A 15983-nucleotide genomic window follows, 5' to 3' on the forward strand; every position below is an offset into this window, starting at 1 on the left:
TGGCTTTCCCTGGGGTGTAAGTTATTCCTAAGTCGAAATCTGTGATCAACTCAACCCAACGTCTTTGCCTGAGATTCAAATCCGGTTGGGTGAAGATGTACTTCAGACTTTGGTGATCAGTGAATATTTCGCAACGATTACCAAGGAGGTAATGTCGCCAGGTTTTAAGTGCATAGACTACGGCTGCAAGCTCTAGATCATGAGTAGGATAATTCTCCTCATGTGGGTGCAATTGCCGTGAAGCGTAAGCAATTACGTGTCGATCTTGCATGAGAATGCAACCTAGTCCTTGTCGCGAGGCGTCGCAGTAGATAACGAAGTCCTTGGAGAAGTCTGGCGGTACCAGTACGGGAGCAGAAGTCAGGCGTCTTTTCAGTTCCTGAAAGCTGTGCTCACATTGTGGAGTCCACTCGAACTTTTTATCTTTCTTGAGGAGTTCGGTTAGAGGTTTTGCAACTTTGGAGAAATTTTCGACAAAGCGACGGCAATAGCTCGCTAAGCCCAGAAAACTCCGAACTTGCTTGACCGATTCAGGTGGAGTCCAATTAAGGACGGCTTGAACTCGCTCAGGGTTAACAGCAATACCTTTACCAGATATTACATGACCCAGATAGGTCACTTCTGACAACCAAAATTCACATTTAGAGAATTTGGCATAAAGGACGATGCTCTCGAAGTTTCTTCAACACTAGCCTTAGATGTTCGGCATGTTCTTCCTCGTTCTTGGAGTAGATGAGTATATCATCGAGGTAAACCACGACGAATTTATCCAAATACTCCATGAAGATTGAGTTCATCAACCGAGAAAAAGTGGCTGGAGCGTTGGTTAAACCGAAGGACATGACGGTGTACTCGTATTGGCCATAACGAGTAACAAAGGCCGTTTTAGGAATGTCCCCGTTCCTGATTTTGATTTGATGGTAGCCCAACCTCAAATCCATTTTGGAGAAGACTGAGGATCCAGCGAGCTGATCATACAGGTCGTTGATCCTGGGGAGCGGATATTTGTTCTTGATTGTGACCAAATTGACAGGTCGATAATCTACAACCATCCGGTCCGTACCATCCTTCTTCTTGACGAAGAGGACGGGGCAAGCCCACGGAGATGAACTAGGTCGGATGAAACCCTTTTTCAAGGACTCATCGAGTTGTTTCTTAAGCTCGGCTAGTTCTAGTGGTGCCATCTTATAGGGTCTTCTAGCAATCGGGACGGTTCCTGGAATGAGGTCTATTACGAACTCCACATCCCTGTCAGGTGGAACACCTGGCAATTCCTCTGGGAAGACATCCGGAAAGTCACGGACTACCGGGACGTCCTCAAGGTCTGGCAAAGGACTGGCGTTAAGAGAATATAACTGTCGCTTGGCTATTCGGGTCAAGACATTGACTATCTTCCCCGAAGGATGGGTGAGTTGAACAGTCCTAGAGAAGCAATCAATGTTGGCATGATGGGCTGACATCCAGTCCATACCCAAGATGATATTAATATCTGAAGATTTAAGAGCTATCAAAGATGCAAGGAAAACAAGTCTGTCGACTTGGATTTCATTTCCATGACTTACCCTGGAGGTTTGCCATCTAGAACCGGGAGTAGAAATTTCCATAGTGGATGGCATGTCACAGAATGCGGTGTTATGCAAACGAGCATAATTTTCGGATATAAATGAATGAGAGGCTCCTGTATCGAAAAGAACAGATGCCGGGTGGCAATTAACAAGGAGCGTACCGAGAACGACGTTGGGATCCTCTTGAGCTTCCTCGGCAGAGATACAGTTGACATGGCCACGTGCAGCAGTGGCCGGCTTGGCGTGGAACACTTTCCCTGTCGGCTTGCCACGGCCAACAGCTTTAGCAGATTGGTTGGGGTTGGTTTGGGGACACTCGCGCATATAGTGGCCAGATTCCCCACACTTAAAGCAAGTCACGGAACTGGTACGTGGAGGAGCATTGTTGGTTGGACCACCATAGGGCTTGGCTGGTGCCGACTGTTGAACGGGGCGAGGCGCCTGGAAGGATGGCCTCGGTGTGAACCTGGGTGGCAGGGCAGTGTTGGGCACCCACACGCGGCGCTTCTGAGGACCAGCACCGGATGAGGAACCCACGTCACGGCCATGCTTGCGTGTTGCGTCATAATCAGTCTGACCAGTCTCAGCACTGATGGCCTTGTTAACAAGCTTCTGAAAAGATGTGCACTCATGCAGACGGAGGTCGCGGCGAAGCTCAGGACTAAGTCCCTTACGGAACCTTGCTTGCTTCTTGGCATCAGTAGAAACTTCCTCAGTTGCATATCGTGCGAGGTTACCGAACTCCCTGCTGTAAGCATCCACAGAGAGTCGGCCTTGAGTGAAACTGCAAAATTCCTCACGTTTACGGTCCATGAGACCCTCCGGAATGTGATGTTCACGGAAAGCCTCGCTGAATTCAGCCCAAGTAGTGACATGGCCCGCTGGGCGCATAGCTCCATAATTCTCCCACCATAGACTGGCGGGGCCTTCAAGATGATATGCAGCAAAGGTGACCTTGTCAGCCTCAGCTACTAGCGCGGAACGCAGTTTGTGAGAGATACTGCGAAGCCAGTCATCAGCGTCGAGAGGCTCGACGGAGTGGTGGAACGTGGGTGGATGTAACTTGATGAAATCACTGAGTGACACCAAGTTATTTCTCTGATGGTGTGCTGTGTTCTGTTCAATACGCTCCAACAAACGGTTGGTCTCCCGCTTGTTTCTCTCGGCTTCCAGCATAACTTCGGCTAGGGAAGGAGGATGAGGCAGATTTGCATTCCCGACTCCACTGCCTTCGGCCTGCTCTTGAGGAGCAGGGTTATTGCGCGTGTTGACCATCCTAGGTAAACAAGACAATGATTTAGTCAGAATGATAAGATTCCGACATAGGATACAGAATGTAAGGAATAACTCGGAATGCAAGATGATCATCCGTATGACATGGTAGATACAGAAACTGCTTCTTTTATTCCATCGTCATACACACCATACAAGGTTTAGTACAAGACCAAACAAGGTACTATTACGGTGAAAAGAGGATTACATCTCATCGGAGGCATCCCAAGCTCCTATACATTATTTTTCTACACCTCCGGAAAGCGGTACAAACTAGGTCATATCCCACGAGTCACGCAGGACGATAGACGACACAGCTAGTACGAACTAGTGATACTATCACTAACTCAGACCGATCCGTAGTAGTCCTCGTAGAAATCACCTCCATAGCCTGGAAGCTCAACATGATCATCCGGAAACAGACGATCTCGCGGAGCTTGTGGACCATAGGGGCTAGGATGAGGTCTTGGACCAACAGACGGTGGCCTGCGGGGACCGCGAGGTGGGGTGATGCCTCCTACATCACGCCAACCCATCACGTCTGGCAGAGCAGATCTCACAGGATAGAGATCGCGCATATCCGAATATCCAGCTTGCACAGCCGGTGCAAACCGAGTCAACGTGGCCCAATGGTCAGCACGGGTATTGAAAAGCTCTAGCCTCAAGGCCCGATTTTCACGGTCCTTATCTTCGAGCATCTCAGCAGTGGTGCGAGTCCGTGAATCCTCCTGAGTGGGGTCAGCATAGATAGCCTGGAGATACCCTTGTGCTCCCGGAAGTGATCCTGGCATATACCGGAAATCAGAGTCCCGAAATAGGCCAGACCTGACTCGCATGATGGTCATCATAGAGTAGGCGGCGTCCTGCACAGCCATCTCAATAGTAACCCCGAGTCCATAGGAGCAGTGAAGGGGCTCGGTGGATCCAGGATAAGATGGAAATATCCTGACAGTGCAGAGATACTGGCTTTGATTAAAGTCTCGAAATTGCTCTTCGACCGTGTACTCAGGATACCAACGGTATCCAGCCTCAGTCATTACCCTGACCAACATGGCAGTATGGCCGGGTACATCTAGGCATCGAGTCAGGCGAACCACTTGATTGAGGTCGCGAGTGGCCATCTGAAAGCACAACCATAATGCAAAGGCATTAGAATTTCTAGCAAAATTTCGACAGCATAACAGCTGTAAATGCTCAAAAAGGATTTTGAGACATTTGACAAAGGATTTCATACACACTCAACAACATCATATCAAAGTTCTGAGTCCATCCTAGCAACATAATGTGGTAGTAGAACTGAACTAGGCTTGTATCCATCAAACCTATAAGGTACTACTGATTAGTAACACGTGAACCTGATAGAGAGAAAAGATCCTAATTCCTTAACCCCCGGTGGAAGAATAGACTGACTCAGATCAGAATGTCATAAGATAAAGGAGTAAAAAGAGCCTTACGTTCCAACCCACAAACAATTCCCCTACATATAACTAAAGAATTTCTAGACTCAACATCGACCAGTTTGGCTTGGAGAACCTACAGGCAGTCCGGCTCTGATACCAACGCTGTCAGGACCCCGACTCGATGCCACATAGGTCTAGCATGTAACACCTCATATCACTTTGCGGCCTCACGCACGGTATTCCCACGGGTGTCGTCTTACCTTTGCCCGGGACCGTTTGCGCCTTTTGGCACACGTATATGATAGTGTCGCTAGCACCCATATGATAAGGAGCCCGGGCTGACATGGCTAGTCGTAAACCCAAAGTGGCACAGACTTACAGGGACAGGCATCCATGACCCAGCATCGAACGTGTCGGTCATCAGCAAGTGGGTCCGGGCTGTAGCACTGGGCTAGCAGGACTCCGGTAAACCGGGCTGTAGCGGGCTAACAGGACTCCGGTACTCAATGCGTGACATTTCCCCGAAGGGACAGACACAGGAACGAAGAAGGACACATGCCGGCCAGCCTAAGTGTTCCGGAGCAGTAGCAAGCTACCATGGCTCAGTGGAACACTAGGAGACATTTCCCGGTAAGAGAGGCTACTAAAGATAAACAACTAGATAGTCAGATCCCACACATACCAAGCATTTCAATCATACACACAATATGCTCGATATGTGCAAATACAACAAGGCATCACAACATGACTCTACGACACAAGTACTTTATTTAAGGCTCAGAGAGCCATACATAACATACACATAGGTACGGGTCACACGACCCAGCATTCAAGTCATACAGTCATACAAACCAGCAGCGGAAGTAACTTGTCTGAGTACAGACAACTAGTAAAATAAAAGAGGCTTGGAAAGCCTAGCTATACTACGTGGTCCTTCACAAGCTCAGGATCACCACCTGGGCCTTAGCCTACTCATTGATGTCAACGTCTACGAAGAACCCATCAGAAGGGGTTGCAGCGTCTTCTGTAAAAATGTAAATTATAGCAACATGAGTACAAAGGTACTCAGCAAGACTTACATCAGATCCTACATACATGCACATTATCAAGAAGGGTTGGTGGAGTTGTTGCAGCAAGCCAGCTTTGACTCTTGGCTAGGCTATCCTACGAGACTCCAACTTGAAATGGTTTTGCGCACACGAGTCCACTACTCACCACTTCAATACACTACCGAGGATCCACCTCCGTCTTCCTACGGAAGAGCCATCCTCGGCACTCACACTTATCTTGAGGCTTTTAGTAGTTTCCATTTACTTGTCTATGAACTGTATAGGCAACCAAGTAGTCCTTTACCGCGGACGCGGCTATTCGAATAGATCATGATAACCCTGCAGGGGTGTACTTCTTCATACACGCTCTCACCACTTACCGTCGTTTACACGACATGTACTCGGCAACCTTCAAGCGGAAGCCCAACGTGGGTGTCGGCCACGACCTACCTAATCACCTAAGTCTCCAATCCAGGTTTATCGCCTATCCAGGTTCCATCCGCAGGGAGTCCGGCCGAGGTTTCCCATACGGCCCCGAACGATGTGTACAGGGGTCCGTGACACCTAACGGGTGCCCGGTATTCCCGGCCACGTACCTACCGCATCACAGCCCACCCCTACGGTCAGCGCTGTCCACGGCCTCCAGTAGGCTACAAACACCAGAAACTACTTGCAACTCCTGGACGGAGAACTAGGGTGAATAAGAAGCCGAGAGGGTCCATTGGTTTCGGGCCCAATGCATGGTAGTAGCTGATTCTTAAATCACACATACAGATCTCAGTGCTTAAGGTCGGCTTCAATGAAACAACCCACCATGTACTCCTACATGGCCTCTCATCGATACCTTTACCAAATCGTGTTCACCACACCACTCTCATTACCGACATAATCATTTCACTCTAGCCCATCACCCAGATGAACCAGACCTGACACGACTCTAAGCATAGCAGGCATAGCAAGGTAGGAACAACACATACATATGGCTCAATCAACTCCTACACATGCTAGTGGGTTTCATCTAGTTACTGTGGCAATGACAGGTCATGCAGAGGAAGTGGGTTCAACTACCGTAGCACACAGCAGTTTGAAACGCGTTGTCTTAATGCAGTAAAAGAGAGCAGGAGCGAGAACATGGGATTGTATCGATATGATCAAATGGTTGGTTGCTTGCCTGATGGTTCGATGCACTGATACGGTTCTTCGTTAGGGTAATCACGGTACTCCTCGGAGGCAGAACCTGCCGCAAAGAACACCGATACACAACCATCACCAAACAATGTGCGACAATATGATGCATGCATGAAACATGGCAATATGAGTGTGTTGGGCTAATGCAACTAAGACCAGAAGGGTTTGAACCAATTTGAACCAAAGATTCAAATTTCAAACTCATACATGGCCCTTTAAAGTGTTTTACCTTGTTCTGCATTAAACATCAAGTTAACTTGTTTAATCATGCATGAAAATAGTACAGATGGATAGATTGGATTTTTCTGATCATTTTTCATATATAACTTGTCTGATTTGGAGTTACAGATTAAAAGTTATGAATTTTTGAAGTTTAAACTATATTCTGGAATTTCCTATATTAGATTAAATCCAGAAAATCAATTACTGCGTCAGCCTGACGTCAGTGTGACATCAGCAGGTCAACGGGACACGGTCCGGGTCAAACCTGACAGTGGGTCCCGCGTGTCAGTGTGATTAGTTAAACTAAAATTAATTTAAACTAATCCTAAATTAGTTAACAGGGCTGGGCCCCACCTGTCATTGACTCAGGAGAGTCAACCAGGGCCCACCCGTGGTCAAACCCGGGTCGGCTGCACCGGCGTTTAGCCGCCGGCGAGCCCGACGCGGCGGCGGAAGTGGTTTTGGCCGTTCCGGCCACCAAATGGGTCGCGGAGGCCATCGGAGTGGAGCTGAGGACGAGCCGCAGCTCTTGGTGGAGTCCGTTGGGGTCGGGGTGGCCGGAGTTGGCGCCGGCGACGACTTTGGCGGCCACCGGAGTTCGGCCGAGGGCGAACTTGACGCTAGAGGGGTCGGTGAGGTGCGGGGAGTAGCTGGTTAGGTGCTACGTGACGCGGTGAGCATGATGGACACCAGTTTGTGGCCGGAGGGTGACCGGGAGCACGTCGGCGACGAGCTCCGCGGCGGTGGGTGCGGTTGAGCTCCGGGAGGTCGCTACACGGCTCGGGAGCAAGAAAAGAAGGGAGGGGAAGATGGCTAAGCTCACGGGGAGTTCGACGAAGCACTTGGTGCGGCCGGGGACGGGCCGGAGCGACGACGGCGTTGAAGGGGATCTCCGGCGACGGCGGTTCGGTCGAGGTCGATGCGGTGGGCTCGGGCCTTGCGAGCGCTCGGGGCTCGGCTTGCTCGAAGGAGAGGAGGGTGGCGGAGCTCCTGGACACGGCGGCACGGCGTGGGGTTGACGGAGGGCGTGGCTACGGCGAGGGGGTGGCGGCGATGGCGTCGGCCATGGCGGGGGAGCGCGAGAGAGAGGGGTTGGGGGAGAATGGAGGTGTCCTGGGGTTCACGGCGCTGGCGTGGAGCTCATCCATCCAGCCCCGAGGCGAGGAGGTGAAGCAGGGCGACGGCCAGCTGCGTGGCGCGCGCTGCGGTCGCCGTCGGGCACCTGCCTGCCTGCCTGGCCGGCAAGCAGCTCGCTGGAGCGGCGCTGGGCTGGGCCGGCAGGTGGGCCGGGTGCTGGGCGCCAGGTAAGGTTTTTGCTATTTCTCCTGTTTTCTGTTTTTTTAATACTTCTGCAACTTTGTTGAATTATTAAAAATACTTAGGCAACTCCTAAAATCACCAAACTACTCCTGGTCCATAGTTGGATTATTTCCAACATGAAACATTTTAGTTTGGAGATATTTGAGCATCTGAATATTTTATATAATTTTAAATGCCCAAATTCAAATATCTATGATTTAATTCAAAGACCCTAAGATGACCTAGGAAAATGTGCATCACTTTTGGCAGAGGTTCTGAACCAAGACAAAAATGATGGGCATTTTAGAAGGGCATTTCAGGTTCATTGAAAAAGTTTTTAGTAAACCCTGTTGGTTTCAGAGGGGGCTGGGGGTTCTGTCATCCCCATTTCAGGTTTCTGATGAAAGAATAGACATGATGCAACACTCTAATGCATGAACTAGCTAGGGTGTGACACCTTGCTATCCTTCTTCTTTCCTCTGTCCTCCTTGGTGGGAACTGCTACTGCCGCTGCCTCTGCCGCGACTGCTCCCGGTACATATTGTCCATACAAATGATTGCGTCCTTCTTATCTGATGAGATGGAAATGACTCCTATTGTCCCAGGCATCTTCAAGACATTTGTCGGATTACGGGTTCTGGCAAACCCTGGAGGTTCAAACACTGGCGTGCGCACGAAGATCTCTCTCCCGCACGAGCCCACGATCGCAACGATCTCTAAACCTACCTCACCGAACCCGAAGAACAAGGGACACAAGGATTTATACTAGTATGGGCCACTGTTGTGGTGTAATACCCTACTCCAGTGTGGTGTGGTGGATTGCCTTGTAGGCTGAGGATGAACAAGTACAAGGGATGAACAGCCTCCTAAGGAGAGGTGTTCCTGAGCTCGATGAGCTTGTGTGTGCGTGGATGGTCTCTATCCGCCCCTCTAAGGTGGTGGCTAGTCCTATTTATAGAGGCCCGGGTCCTCTTCCCAAATATAGGCGGGAAGGGATCGCACAATGGCTAGTTTGAAGGGGGACAACTAGTACAAGTTATCCTGACAGAAGGTGGTCTTCGCCTGCCAAAGGCTCTGGTGGTGACGGCATGACGCTGTCGTGGGCTCCGCGGTCATCTCCGTCCTACCATCCTGCTGTGGAATCCTTTGCCTGATGCCTCGGGACTCCTCGCCTGTGCTCGCCTCCTTAGCACTAAAGAGGAAACTGGCACCCTGTGCCTGCTGCTGCCCGCCTGGCCTTGGTCGTCTTGCCTCTCCGCTCCTCAGGAACCAACCTAGGGAGGCTGCCCATGAGGAGGTCTTGCATCGTCTGCCTCACGAGGCTTGGCCCCTCGCGAGGGTCTTGAATGGTTGCTAATGAAGATGGGCCATACCAGGCCGCTGGTGGAGCCACGCCCTGGGCCGCAGGCAGGAAAGTCTGGGTACCTCCATTCCCAGGACGCCGATAGCAGCCCTCGGGCCCAAGGCGTGCTGGTACTTGGCTCACGGCGAAGCCAAGGATCAAGTGCGGAGCGCCATGGGCCGCAATAGGCTGCGGCCTTGATTGACGCGTGGCGACTGACTGGACGTGGGCTTCTCCGCTTCCCCATGCTGCCTCGGCAACTGCCCTCGACTTGACGAGACCCTGTCGCATGCGGAAGAAAGACATCATTACCTTAAATCATGGAGGCCGGCGGTTGGCCTCCCTCTGGCTATAAATGAGGGGAGGGCAGAGCCCCCATTGCTCATATCTTCCTTCATTCCGCCCTCTTCTTTTTCTTCTTTCTTTCTCCGCCGCCCGCCAGCGACACTCATGGCGCCGGCGAAGAGGTTCTCGGCCGCCGAGAAGGGGAAAGCTCGCCAAGTGGGGCCTGGCTCGCCACCGCCTAAGAGGGGGCGTGGTCGCCCCCGCAAGTACCTCGCAACCCCTAGTGTGGTTGCTTGTGGACGTGGACGAACTTCCCCAGGGTCTGGCGCCATTGATGGCGGCCGCGGCCGCACCTCTTCGCGCGGTGGGAGCGTCCTAGGGCGCAGCATCGCCGTTGATGAAGGGGGGCGCGCCATGGTTTCCCGGCCTCCACGGCCGCGCTTCCACTCGGCGGAGGTGCTGCCGGAGTTTGTCGTGTGGTCGGAGAACCCGGCCGGCACTTGGCTTCAACTTCTGCGCTCCTTAGCCGGTGAACTACCGGCCCCAGGTCCCAGCGGCCTCTGGCTACAAGCCGACGGCTACTGCGGCAAGGCTTCATGGGTCATGGTGGAGATCTCTGTTGCGGGCAATGTAGCCCTAGCCCGTGGCTGGCAGACGTTCGCCCACACACGTGGCCTGGGTAGGCTGCACCCTCTATTTCAAGTTCGATGGGGTAGCGACCCTCTTCATGAGGGTGTTCAGGGAAGATGGTCTCCGTGCCGGATGCTGCCCTAAAGACAACGACAATGGTGGCGAGGTGCTTGGCCTTGGCGATGGCCGTGACGAGCATGAGGGTGAACTCGCCCTTGGTGGCGGCCGTGGATCGCCCAGCTACGGTAGCTCCTACTCCGGTGTGAGCTCCAGCGGCGGTGGCTATGACAAGCCGCCATGCCGTCAGGCCCGCTTTGAGGACGGTGGCGTGTCATCCAGTCGTCGCGCCCCGGTGAAGCACGAGGAGGGCTCTGTCTGAGTCCGAGGGGCTGGTCCTCGTGAGCAGCCACGTCGTAGGAGCCGCTTTTGCTTGTCCTCTCCTTCCCTTCCCCCCTGCATCGTCAGAAACTAATATGAGGCCCTGCGAGGGCGCATAATGAACCATGGTACTTATGTTTCTTTTGTGGTGCGTTTGTTGTTTCCGGGTTGTGTTGTGAAATCTGTGCGTTATGTGGGTGTAGAGGGGTAACTTATCTTGATGTATCCGGGGTAGACTTGACCTCGTGAAGGCGCGCACCTGTGGGCACCCAGTCATGCTTCCCCACTGCCTGCTTGAGCGATATCGCGAAGCTGCAAAAGAAATCCTTATCCCTTCCCGCGAGAGGCCTGGGGCATGGGTTGGTCATGGCCAAATGCACCGCATCGCGATACCCGTGGGGCATGGACTAAAAAATGGATGCGCCCATCATGAGCTCAAACGAGTGTGCCTTGCAGAGATAAGGGGAGTGCGTACGCACGCGTGCCTATCCCGTATCCTCCACGCGAGGCGCGTGAGGGAGAGCGTCGGGCGACTGCTGCCCTCCCAGGCGCAAAACGAAGAATCGAGGGAAGAATCAGAGAGAAGAGGGCACAAAAACAATCCATCGAGAAACACCATAACTCCAAATTTCATTAAGGGAAAAGGGGCAAGCCAACTACAGAAAGCAAATGAACAGCCGCATCCGGCACCTAGTCTAGTCTTGTCACCAGCGCGTAGCTATGTGTTGCGACTAGGACGTCTTGTCCAGCCCCACTCATTATTACGTGAGAGTGTCATGAGCGGAGACCTTCACAGGCACTGGGCCTTGCTTCATGGCTAGAACTTCAGGAGGTGTTGGATGTTCCACGCTTTTTGGATGGGGATCTTGTCCTGCGTCTCCAGGCGCGCGGTGCCAGGCCTGGAGAAGCGGGCGATCCTAAGCGGGTCCTCCCACATGGGCGAGAGCTTGTGCAGCCCTTCCCTGGAGAGCACCTGCCTAAAGACGAGATCGCCCACCTTGAGTGTCCTGGAGCGGACGCTGCGACAGTGGTACCGTCGCAGTGCCTGCCGGTATCTTGCCGCTTGGAGCGAGGCTTCACGGAGGCATTCCTCCCACAACACGAGGTCCATCCCCGCATTGCGTCCTGCTGCATCTCATCAAACAACAAGACGCACGTGGAGCGATGCCTGACATCGTGAGGGAGAACCGCTTCTACTCCGTAGACGAGGAAGAACGGGGTGTCGCCTGTTGGCTTGGTGGCGGTGGTGCGGATGGACAGCACGGACTGGAGCTTGTCGTGCCAACCCCTGCCGTAGGTTTCGAGCTTCTTCTTGAAGGTCCAGGTCTTGAGGCCTTTCCAGACCTCGGGGTTGGCACGCTTGGCTTGGCCATTGCTCTTGGGGTGTGCCATCGAAGCATAGCAAATCTGCGTTCCAAGGTTAGCACAAAAGGTCCTGAAGTGATTGCTAGAGAACTGTGAGCCGTTGTTGGTGATGATGCACTTAAGGGACCCCGAACTGGTTCACGAGGCCCTTGATGAACTTAACTGCCGACCCGGCTAGGATGGTGCCGACGGCCTCCACCTCTGCCCATTTGGTGAACTTGTCGATGGCAACATAGAGGTAGCGGTCGCCCTCAGGCACTCGCGGGAATGTACCTAGGATATCCAGCCCCCAGACCGTGAATGGCCACGAGAGTGGGATAGTCTAGAGGCCCTGGGCCGGCTGGTGGATTTGCTTTGCATGGAATTGGCAGGCCTCGCAGGACCTCGCCAGCTTGGTCGTGTAGTTAAGTGCCGTGGGCCAGTAGAACCCGCTGCGGAACACATTGCCGACCAGGGTATGTGATGATGACTGGTGGCCGCAATCTCTACCATGTATGTTAGCTAGCAGCTCGTTCCCCTGCTCCCTAGAGATACATCGCAAGGAAACACCATTTGGTCGCTTTCTGCATAGCACACCATCATGTATGCAGTATGCCGTAGCCTGCCAGGCCACACGCTCTGCGTCCTCCTCCTTCTCTGGCAGCGTTGCATGCACCAAGTACGCCTTGAACTCCTCGGTCCAACACCCCTCCTGAGGTCGAGTGCCAGGATCAGACGTGCTCCTAAGGTAGGACCGCGAGCGGGGGCTCCCGAGGCTAGTGGTTTGGGGAGTTCCTCTCGAGATGATGTAGTCTCCATGGCCACGGGGGTCGCCGAAGTCTTGAAGAGTTGCTCTTCGAAGACACCAAGTTCTTTGGGTAGACGCCTTGACACCCTCTTCGTGATCTCGTCAGCCTCCTTGTTGGTGCATGGCACATGCTATATCTCTAGGCCCGAGAATTGCTTCTCCATATTGCACACCTCCGCGAGGTACGCCTCCATGTGCTCGTCCCTTGGTTCGTACACCTTGTTGGAGAAGTTGACGAGGAGCTGCGAGTCACCCTTGAAGGTGAGACGCCTCACCCCCAAGGTTGCGCCGGCCTTGAGGCCGGCGATCAATCCCTCATATTCCGCGATGTTGTTGGAGACCTTCTCACCCCGCTATTAGCAAAGTTGCACGGCATAGTATAGCTTGTGTTGGGCGGGCGAGATGACCATGGCGCCAGCTCCCGCACCTTGCCGTGCGAAAGCGCCATCAAGTTCCATGACCCAGCCATCCGGAGCTTCATTCCCAATGAGAGGGATCGGCTCTCGCCCGCTTCGGACCCCAGAGAGTCAGTCCATTCCGCAACAAAGTCAGCGAGTGCGGCTCCCTTGATGAGCCTACTCGTGGTGAACTCCAACTGAAACGCTTGTAGTTCAATGTTCCATTCGGCAACTCTCCCCGTGGCATTGGGGCTCCGGAGCACCCTCTCCAGGGGGGTAAGCTGAGACGACATTGATTGGGTGGTGTTGGAAATAATGGCGTAGCTTGCGCGAGGCAACCAAGAGCATGAGTAAGATCTACTGTGGCATGGGATATTGTGCTCTTGCATCCCGTAGCACAGTGCTGACGAAATATACTGGGTGCTCGACGAGGGCTGGAGCGTCGATGGAGCCTGTGTCCTCCTGAGGATGTGGTGCCTCCTGAGGTGGGGGGACCTCAGGAGCCCGGCCGCCCATCGGGGCCTCCTCAGGCCCGGGAGCGCTGTCTTGCAAGGCCTGACCATCAGCTGATGCCGTCATGGCCTCGGTGGCGCCGCCTTGGTGCCGCATCGTACCCGCCGAAGGTGCAGCGTTGCTCGGCGGGCTCTTGGCCTGGCACTCCTCCTGGACAGCCACAAGTGTCGCGCTGGCGGAGTGGGGCGTGGCAGCCAGGTAGAGCACGAGGGGCTCGAGGGGATGAGGTGCGACCATCACTCGTGGGCTGGTCAAGTATCTCTTGAGGTCTTGAAACACCAGGTCGGCCTCTGGGTCCATTCAAATGGTCCCTACCTCTTCATCAGCTTGAAAAACGGTAGGGCGCGCTCCCCCAACATGGAAATGAAGCGCCCCAACGAGGTCACGCAGCCCGCGAGCTTCGACATTTCCTTTAGGGTTTGCGGCGGGCTCATGTCTTCTATTTCCTTGACCTTCTCCAGATTGGCCTCAATCCCGTGGTGCGACACGAGTAAGCCCAGCAGCTTGTCGGAAGGGACACCAAACACGCACTTCTCCGGGTTGAGCCGCAGGTCCACCTGGCACAGGCTGGTGAAAGTCTCCTCTAAGTCTTGAATAAGGGTTCTTGCTTCCCTTGATTTTACCACGATGGCATCAACATAGGCTTCTGCGTTCCTCCCTAGTTGCTGGCCCAGGGCGATGTGCATCAACCGCTGGAAGGTCGCCACTGCGTTGCGTAGTCTGAACGGCATGCATGTGCAGCACTATACCCCGCAGGGGGCCGAGAAGGCCGTTTTCTCCACGTCCTCCACCACCATCTTGATCTGGTGGTAGCCCGAGAATGCGTCCAGGAAGCACAGTAGGTCGCACTCGGTGGTGGAGTTGACGATCTGGTCGATGCGCGGGAGCGGGAAAGGGTCTTGGGGGCAGGCTTGGTTGAGGTTGGTGAAGTCGATACACATGTGTTCCTTCCAACCCTTCTTGGGCACAACGATGGGGTTCGCCAGCCACACCGGGTATCGAACCTCGCGAATGACAACTGCCGCCTCTAGCTTGAGAGTTTCCTGGACAATGAAGGGCTACTTCTTTGTGGACTGCCGTCGTGCCTTCTATCGGTGTTCTGGGAACGGGGGTCCCCAGACTTGCATGCCTGCGGCCCATGGCGTGGCTGGACTAGCAGGTTCATACAAGCCCATCTTCATCGACAAGACATTCAAGACCCTCGCGAGGGGCCAAGCCTCGCGGGGCGGACGACGCAAGACCTCCTCAAGAGCGGCCTTGCCAGGCAGGCTCACAAGGGGCAGAGAGATCAAGGCAAGGTAAACCTCGCGATGTCCTCGTGACGTGAGCCATGACGATCGAGGCCAGGCGGGCGCCAGCGTGCACAGCGTCCTTGTTTCCTGTTTGGTGCTAAGGGGGCAAGCGCATGCGCGGAGTACCGAGGCATCAAGCAAAGGTTTCCATATTGGTGCGACGAGACCAAGACCAGAAGGACAGCAAGACGGAGGTCACCATGGAGCCCAAGACAGCGTCATCACTAGAGCCTTTTGCAGGCAAAGACCACCTTTTGTCAGGATAGCTTGTAATAGTTGTCCCCTTTCGAATTGGCCATTGTGGCATCCCTTCCCGCTCAATATTTGGGGAGAGGACCAGGGCCTATATAAGTAGAACTAGCCACCACCATGAGGGGCATTGGATCGAAACCATCATAAGTCGGCAGCTGATTCCGATCCTTGCACACACAAGCTCACTAAACACAAGAACACCTCGACCTCAGGAGGCAGTTCTTCCCTCTATACCGTTCATCATTAGCCCAAGAGCAAATCCACCACCACATTGGAGTAGGGTATTACACCACAATGGTGGCCCGAACCAGTATAAATCATGTGTCTTTCTGTGTTGAGAGTTCGTCATGTTCGTCTACGAGATCTAGAGAGCTAAGGCATGGATTGGTAGGGAGAAAACCTTCGCGCGCACCCCATTGTTCGAACCTCAAGGGTCTGCTAGAACCCCAGATCCGACATTTGGTGCGCCAGGTAAGGGTGCGCCGAAGCCTCTGTTCATCGCTTCGCGCTCCGTTGCTCCGTCGTCTCCATGGGATACGCGCGCCGTGCTCGTGCTGAGCGCCGGGCTGCCCTCGCCGCCCACTTCGCTCAGACGGCTCCCGTCGGCGGGCCACCTCGCCGCTCCCCGTCGCCCGCTGCCAACGCCTCCATCAGCCCAGCGGGGAACGAGCAGCAAGCATCCTCGCTACACCCATCGGTGCGGCGGGACGGCCGCACGACCACTCCATCGCTGACTCCGGCCGACT

The sequence above is a fragment of the Triticum aestivum genome, chromosome 5A (genome assembly GCF_018294505.1).
Source record: "Triticum aestivum cultivar Chinese Spring chromosome 5A, IWGSC CS RefSeq v2.1, whole genome shotgun sequence".
NCBI classification, from domain to species: domain Eukaryota; kingdom Viridiplantae; phylum Streptophyta; class Magnoliopsida; order Poales; family Poaceae; genus Triticum; species Triticum aestivum.